An 8863-nucleotide genomic window follows, 5' to 3' on the forward strand; every position below is an offset into this window, starting at 1 on the left:
TTTTTTTTTTTTTTTTTGAGACGGAGTCTTACTTACTCTGTCACCCAGGCTGGAGTGTGGTGGCGTGATCTTGGCTCACTGCAAACTCCATCTCCCAGGTTCATGCCATACTCCTGCCTCAGCCTCTTGAGTAGCTGGGATTACAGGTGTGTGCCATCACGCTCAGCAATTTTTTTTAAAAAAATTTTTAGTAGAGATGGGATTTCACCATGTTAGCCAGGCTGGTCTTGAACTCCTGACCTCAAATGATCCTCCTGCTTCAGCCTCCCAAAGTGCTGGGATTACAGGGATGAGCCACCGCACCAGGCCCAAAGAGCCCACTCTGATGGTTATTGTCTTACTTTCCGCAGATGGGGCAGGGTGCATGTATGCTCCTGGCCTGGTTTTGGGATCCTTATATTTAATTTTTATGCTGGCTCTGTGGTTTCTCCATTATTATTCCCATTTTACTGTTGCTGAAGTTGAGGCTCTGGCAGCTAGGATGATTTGCAAATGGCAGAGCTAGGGTTGAACCCAGGGAAGTGCTTCTTGATAGTCAGGGCTTTTTCTTCATGCCTCGCTGCCCTGAGTTTACCAGCAGCAAGACAAGGGTAAATGAGAAAGAGGGGTCGTCTTTAGTGAATGCCTAACCTAACACAGTTTAGGCACAGGTCTAAGCTGTTTCTATCATTATTTCTTTTCATCCTGATTGCCCTACTACTTTTAGTGCTATTTTACAGATGGGGAAATTCAGGTTCAGAGAGGTTATGCAGCCTCTTCAAGGTTGCACAGCCAGGAAATGGCAGAGCTGAGATAAAAACTCCTCTGATTCTTCACTACCACTTCTCTGCGAGATCGTCTTTATAGCAACAAGGAAAAGAGGAGGCTCTCCAGGAACTCCACACCCTGTAGCCTATGGGCTAATTTCCCTCTCAAGAAAAAGCCCCTGTAATGAATGATTCAACAATCTCTGGGAGGTGGCAAGTGACCTGAGCTTTGGCAATTGGCTGATAAACATAGTACTGTTGTCAACCAGGGGCTCCTGGGCCACCTGGGCTGATTCTAGTTGCTCATAATCAAGGTAGAGAAGACTGGTTGAAACCAAGTGGCACTGTCTTTAATCTAAAAGGACTCAGAATGGAAGTACCAAGGACAAATCAAACCAGCCTGCAAAATTGCTCATGGCTTTGCAACACCCACTTAAAAACAATATTTGGGTTGGGCGTGGTGGCTCATGCCTATAATCCCAGCACTTAGGAGGGCCGAGGCGGGCAGATCATGAAGTCAGGAGATTGAGACCATCCTGGCTAACACAGTGAAACCTCGTCTCTACTAAAAATACAAAAAATTAGCCAGGCACGGTGGCGGGCACCTGTAGTCCCAGCTACCTGGGAGGCTGAGGCAGGAGAATCACCTGAACCCAGGAGGTGGAGGTTGCAGTGAGCTGAGATTGAGCCACTGCACTTCAGCCTGGGTGACAGAGTGAGATTCTATCTCAAAACAAAAAACAAAAAACAATATTCAAGTGTATTAAACACATTTCTAAAAGTTTTTTAAAATGCTTAACTTTCATCAGCTTCAGCATTTATGTTGCTCCCACATTTTGCGTAGAACTGAACTCTTAAATCTGCTGACACCCATTAAATTGATCCTAATGTGGACTCTGAGGCATCAATTTTGTCTTGCTTATGTGTCTTTTTCTTTGCTTCTTCTAACATTTTTTGTGTTTCTTTTCTCCTCCTCTCCTTCTCCTCCCTTCTCCATTCTCCTCCCTCCTCCTCTTCCCTCCTCCTCCCCTTCTTCCTCTCCTCCTCCTCCTCCTCCTCCTTCTCCTTCTTCTCCTTCTTCTTCTTCCTCCTCCTCCTCCTCCTCCTTCTCCTCCTCCTCCTCCTCCTATTCTTCTTCAACAAGGTCTTGCTTTGCTGCCCAGGCCACAGTGCAGTAGCACAATCATAGCTCACTGCAGCCTTGAACTCCTGGGCTCAACTGATGCTCCCTTCTCAGCATCCCAAGTAGCTGGGACTACAGATGCATGCCCTGCTAGTTTTTGGTATTTTGTAAAGATATGGCTTCGCTATGTTGCCCAGGCTGATCTTGAACTCTTGGGCTCAAGCGATCCTCCTGCCTCAGCCTCCCAAAGTGCTGGGATTACAGGTGAGAGCCACTGCACCCATCCTTCTTATGTTTCTTCTTGAGAATGACTAATGAAAACATTACCAATTTGATAAGGTATCATTAAGCCATCGTCATCCTCAAGCATGATGTCATCCCAAGCATCTTCTAAATTATAGAAGTGCTTCTTTTTTTTACTTCTGTTTCTTCCTTTACCTTGGTAGAGCTAAAGGAAGCAACAGAAATACCTTTAGCTCCACCTCCACCTACCTGTATTCTCTGCAAATCTGTTTGTCTTTTGTTTATCTTGGAAAGTAACATGGATATTTTCTCTGCCTTCACGGTGGCCACCATCTTCGCAATACCTTCTTGATATACTGGGTGTTCTGGGGCTTGTCAGCTCTTCCAGACAGAAGCTGGGTGGGGTAGCAGGCACACCAAAGGGCTCTGCAGAAGCTGTGAAGGAAGAATAGATGCGTTCTGCGGATGCAGTTACCTGGGTCCCTGTGACAGCCAGAAGGAGAGACTGACTGCCTCTAGCCCTACCTGCTGAATCAATGACCCTGGGCCCCTTGTTCAAGCCCCTTCTACCTCCTGCCGTGTTCCCAGGTGGCGGCCTTGCCTTGGATGATATCTTAGCTGCTTCGTCCCCTCTCTGCTCACTTGGTCACCTCTGCCTCTGCTGTGGCCACTGTCACTCCCAACATCTCTTTCCTGGGCCTGGGGCATTCTACATCTCCACCTCTCTCTTGCTTCATGTGACTGATGTTGCTCTGGGCATCTGAATCCAGATCCTGGGCAGTCCAGGGTGGTGGTCTCAACCCCTGCTCTGGAGGCCGGCTGCCCTGGAGCTGAGCTGCCCTAGGTTGGGCCTGGGCTTTTGGCTGAGGAATACTTCTCTGACCTAGTTTCCCCCCCGCCCCGCCAAGTGGCAGTGTCTTGCTCCATTGCCCAGGCTGGAGTGCAGTAGTGCTATCCTAGCTCACTGCAGCCTTGAATTCCTGGACTCAAGTGATCCTCCCTACTCAACCTCCAAAGGAGCTTGGACTACAGGCATGTACCACTATGCCTGGCTAATTATTATTATTATTAAATTTTTTTTAGAGATGGGGTCTTGCTATGTTGCCCAGGCTGGTTTCAAACTCTTGGCCTCAAACTGTCCTCCCACCTCGGCCTCCTAAAATGTTGGGATTATAGGCATGAGCCATTGCACCCAGGCTGACCTAGTTATGGGAGCCTAGGGAGAGCCCCCAAAGCACTGAGCCCCTCTGTCTGTGGGAATGGAAGGCTCCAGGGTTTGTGTCCCCTTGACTTATTCTTGGGAACTTTCCTTGCATCCCTCCTTTGTCATGGAGCTCTTGAAGGTCCCTCTTACCCTCTTTCGTTTCTTGTTCGTGTCTCTCCTGCTGGCCTGCGAACCCTCTAAGCACAGGGATTTGGGCCAGGACTGCTCTGTGCACCCCGTGACCAGCCTGTATCTAAACCCCAGCAAATGGAATAGAATCTTTCTTCCTGGGGGCACATCCCTCCACTCTGCCCTCTCCCCTGGCCCCACACAACATTCATTTTCCTCCTTAGATCCCTCAGTTCTCACTCCCCTCATTACTCATTCTACAGTTGTCTAAAATGACATTGCAGGAAAATACAGAAGAGAGACATCATGGGGTCCCAAGGGTGAGTAGTGAGCATGGTGCAGTCAGGGGTGACTTTTCAGAGAAGGGGAGGTTGAGGCGAGTCAAGGTGGGCCATGGGCTTTAAAGGAAAGATGAGGGAAGGACCCCAGGTGGGCAAAGGCCAGAGGACTTGAACTTGCCTGGAGGGAGGGGCAGCCTGGGTGTGCATGTGGTGAGCATGTGTGTGAGTGCATGTGGGTGTGCGTGTGTGTGCGTGGGTGACTGTGTGAGTGCGCGTGTGTGCAGATCAATAATGAGAAGCCAGGTTGCTAGGCAGCCAGTCCCAGATCTTTGAGTGCCAGTTTTAAGTTGCCTTGAGTGGCAGCAGCAAGCCACAGGAGAAGCTAAGTGAGCAGCCACCTCCCTTGCATTTCAGCCCCAGGCTGGCCGTGCCCCTCTGCACCCACGGCATGGCTACCTTGCTGTGCATAGTCGGGCATTGAAAACACTGGTGGACAATTCCTCTGCTGCCTGACACCAGTGTGACCGACAGCAAGTCCTGACAACTCAATCTCTGAGTTGCTTCTTAGATCCGTGGCCTCCTTCCTGCACCTGTCCTGGCCAATGGTCTCCCTGCCTCCAGCCATTCCTGTCCTAATCACTCTCCACTCCGCTCCCTGCTGCCTGGTTGGCTGCCCTCAACACACTCCTCTGTTTACAACCTTTAAAGGCAGAAGGAGAGTCCGTAATCTTGCACGTGGCATTTACTACCTCACTGAACTTCTGACTCTTCAGTGCAAGGTAAGATCCAGCTCCAGCCCCAGCGAGTCACCTCCTCTCCCCGTAACATCTTCTCTGAATGCCTCTGTTCACATCTTTGCGGTGTTTTTCCTCTTCTTCCTTTTCTGTTTGAAACGCTCTTTATCACCTTGTAAAATCCTATTATCAGCTCAGAAGTCGCTTCCTCTCTGCACGCTTTCCAACCCTGGCAGGTGGAATTAATTTCTCCAGCTTGAAGCATCCTCAACCCTCTGCTCATTCTGCTGGCTCCTGCCTTCACAGCTAGACTGTTGCATCCAGACCTGCCCCACCTGCTTGATGCATCCCCAATGCCTGGCACGGAGACAACTTGTAATGGCTGCCTTGTCGGTGGTGGCAGGAAGGAGGGATCCACCAGCCCAGGCAGGGTCCCATCCAATGCACACATCCTCTCCTGGGTTTCCCAGGCACACTCACAGGGGCGGTTCTTGCTCTCGGTCAGGTTTCTAGTTCTTGGTCTTATTCACATTCTGTTGCTGGATTTGATTCACTCCAATTATCCCCACAGTCCCGAAGGGCTGCTGGGGACTTGTAAATTCAGCTTTCTGCCTTCTTGCTAACCACAAGCAGTTTCTCTAGGGAGGTGTCTTCTTCCCTATCTAAAGTTTCTTTCTGAAGCTTATTGAATTTCAAGACCACGTTATATTTCCAGCTGGTGTTTTTCAAAGACGGCACATCCTCTGCTGGTGCCTGGATGTAGGAAGTCACACGCCTGGATGGCCTGGGGAGAAAGGAGCGCTGGGAGCGGTGACCTACTGCAGTGTAGGATGGTGAGTGAGGCTCGCAACCATAGAAAGAGGCTGGCACTCATTGCTGTGAGAACTTGGCAGGCAATTAATTGCTCTGTGTTTATTTCCTTATGTCTAAAATGGTGTAAACACAGTGTCTACTTCTGTGGTCACTATAGGGTTGAATAAGTGAATATATGTAGTGTGCTCAGTGTCTAACACAGTGTAAGCACTCCAAGTTAGCTGTGTTATTGCCTTTCTTTTCTGTCTTCCTTTCTTTTCCTTTCCTTTCCTTCTTTCCCTTCCCTTCTTCCTTCCTTCCTTCTTTCCTTCCTTCCTTCCTCCCTCCCTCCCTCCCTCTCCTTCCTTTCTTCCTTCCTTCCCTTCCCTTCCCTTCCCCTTCCCTTTCCCTTCCCCTTCCTCTTCCTTCCTTCCTTCCTTCCTTCCTTCCTTCCTTCCTTCTTTCCTTCCTTCCTTCCTTCATTTTCAAAATAGAGGCAGGGTATCATTATATTGCCCAGGCTGATCTCAAGCAATCCTCTTGCTTCGGCCTCCCAAAGTGCTGGGATTACTAGCATGAGCCACCATACCTGGCTCATTATTGCCTTTCCTGGTGACATCGATTTGTAGCATTTGAGAGCTAGGCAGGGCTAGAGAGAAGAGTTCAAATCCTTAAGTTCATCATTGAGGAAACTGACATTCTCAGAGAGGAAGGTTTTCACAAAATCACAAAGCCAGTGTGGGGGGACTGGAAAAGTCTGGAGCATGCTGCAGTCCAGGCCAGGGTTCTTTCTTTCTACATGGTGCTGGTGTTTTGGACATTGGGTACCCAGAGATGAATGCAGATGATGGCTGCATTGCCAATGGGAGGTAGGTGGGTGTCAGCTGCAAGGCGTCCTGACCTCACTAACACTGGAATTGCACAACTGCTGGTCTCTGTCCACATGAGACATCCTCTGTGCAGAGCAATTAAAGGTGAATCTAGACCCCAGAGATTCTCTCGGCTCTGCTGTGCATCTTTTTTTTTTTTTTTTTGAGATGGAGTCTTCCTGTGTCACACAGGCTGGAGTGCAATGGCGTGATCTCGGCTCACTGCAACCTCCGCCTCCTGGGTTCAAGTGATTCTCCTGCCTCAGTCTCCTGAGTAGCTGGGATTACAGGTGTCCACCCCCATGCTTGGCTAATTTTTGTGTTTTTAGTAGAGATGGGGTTTCTCCATGCTGGCCAGGCTGGTTTTGAACTCCCGACCTCGTGATCTGCCCACCTCGGCCTCCAAAGTGCTGGGATCACAGGCGTGAGCCACCATGCCCAGCACATCTTTGTTCTTTTTGGGTGAACATCATCAAACTATTAAATGAGTTCAGGAAAATTTTAAGCTAAAAAGCTCCATTGGGAAGGCTGGCAAATGGAAGTTCAGACAAGTTAAGTGTCTTGCTGAAAGTCACGCAGCTACTGAACCCAGGAATTCTACCCCTCAGACCCACTGTCGCTTCTTGCCGCTCAGCTTCCCTGGTCATCTGAGTTTGGCACTTGTCACCACATGGGCTGAACTAACCCTTGCATGCTTTGGCCTTGGGGAGAGGTCAGCCCTGCATCCTTCTTGGCAAAGGACAATCCTGTTTGCCCTGTGTGTGGTGTCTGGTTTGAATTTTTTTCAAGGGACGGGACAGACAGAGCTAGATATGATGTCATGGCTCCGGCAAATGGGCTGTGGTTTTGCAGGCTGCAACCTCAGTGATAAATCAGAATTTTAGACAGAGGTGGCATCTAGAAGTTATCTGGTGGGGGCCAACTCAGTGGTGTGGAAGCAGGAGGAGAAATGGGTAGGTGTGAACCCCACCATTATCCAGAGAGACACATCAACAGAGCTACTTCCACACCTGACTGGATGGTGAGGTCCATGCTGTGATATTCTCCAACCTCTGCCCGGGTGAGCTTCAGAGCTGGATAGCCTTCCGGATTATGGTCATGGAAAGTCCCATGTACATGGTGGTCTTTGCCTTCAAATGCGAGCTATTTGCAATCCTTATCAGTCTGAGTTCTTCATGGCTTTCATGTTTGCATGCATGACCTCACCATAGATGTTCCCGGGTGAAGTATAGAGAGCATTCACTTACTGTGTCATTGAACAGTTTCTCATTCTGTAGCCCAGGCTGGAGTGCAGTGGCACGATCTTGGCTCACGGCAACCTCCACCTCCCAGGTTCAAGCAATTCTTGTGCCTCAGCCTCCTGAGTTACTGGGATTATGGGTGCTCACCACTATGCCCGGCTAATTTTTTTGTATTTTTAGTAGAGAAAGGGTTTCATCATGCTGGCCAGGCTGGTCTCGAACTCCTGACCTTAGGTGATCTGCCCATCTCGGACTTCCCAAAGGAGGCCTCCACATCTAGGATTACAGGTGTGAGCCACTGTGCCCAGCCTGTTCCCATTTTATTTCTAAATTATTACTATTATTAGTTTTAGAGATAAGGTTTCACTCTGTCACCCACAGCCTCTAACTCCTGGGCTTAGGAGATCCTCCTGTCTCAGAGTACAGGCAGGTACCATCACACCTGGCTAATTTTTAACTTATTTTGCAGAGATGAGGTCTCATTAAGTTGCCCGGGCCAGTCTCAAACTCCTGGCCTCAAGCAATCCTCCCACTTTGTCCTCCCAAAGCTTTGGGATTACTGGTGTGAGCCACACCATGCCTGACTTGTTCCCATTTTATGAGGAAATTAAGAATAGAGAAATGATGCAGCCGCCTCACTGACCCACAGAAGACAAGAATCCAGAAGTCCTGGTTCTTAATTCAGAAGCTTTTCAATTGCGCAACTTTCTCTTCTGGGAGGAAGTCCTCCGACCTTGCCTTCCTTAAATACATCTCAACAGTGAGAATGTTCTTTGGGGTGCAGTCTCAAGACTTTACAGTGACCTAAAAGGTTCACCCTGCTCGTGGTCAACCCACAGCTCACTCACTCTCCAACCACATTGAACTTGTAGCACAGCAGGTCCCCAACCTTTCTGGCACCTGAGACTGGTTTCATGGAAGACAGTTTTTCCACGGATGTGGTTGGGAGTGGTTTTGGAATGACTCAAGCACATTCCATTTATTGTGCACTGCATTTCTATTATTATTACATTGTAATATATAATGAAATAATTCTACAACTCACCATCATGTAGAATGAGTGGGAGCCCTGAGCTTGTTTTCCTGTAACTAGACAGTCCCATCTCGGGGTGATGGGAGACAGTGACAGATCGTCGGCATTAGATTCTCATAAGGAGCGCGCAACCTAGATCCCACCCAAGCGCAGTTCATGATAGGGTTTGAGCTCCCATGAGAATCTAATGCTGCCACTGATCTGACAGGAGGCGGAGCTCAGACGGTGACACAAGGGAGGAGGAGGAGCAGCTGTAAATACAGATGAAACCACTAACTTGCCTGCCACTCACCTCCTGCTGTGCAGCCCAGTTCCTAACAGGCCACAAACAGGTCCATGGCTTGGGGATTGGGGACCCCTGTAGTAGCAGATTCTCATCTTTCCCGGATTCTTTTTTGCCTTCAGCCCTTTGCACAGCCTGTTTTCTCTATGAGGCTTCCTTATCTCTTTTGTCTGGCTAACTTGGAG

The 8863-nt window shown here is 49.0% G+C and overlaps 1 pseudogene; it reads right to left on the minus strand.

The window, feature by feature from the left end:
- Positions 1-1541: 1541 nt before the first annotated feature.
- On the minus strand, positions 1542-4351 carry LOC108544180 (prefoldin subunit 4-like; annotated as a pseudogene).
- Positions 4352-8863: the final 4512 nt, after the last annotated feature.

Source organism: Rhinopithecus bieti, unplaced genomic scaffold (genome assembly GCF_001698545.2).
Source record: "Rhinopithecus bieti isolate Rb0 unplaced genomic scaffold, ASM169854v2 scaffold_23236, whole genome shotgun sequence".
Lineage (NCBI taxonomy): Eukaryota > Metazoa > Chordata > Mammalia > Primates > Cercopithecidae > Rhinopithecus > Rhinopithecus bieti.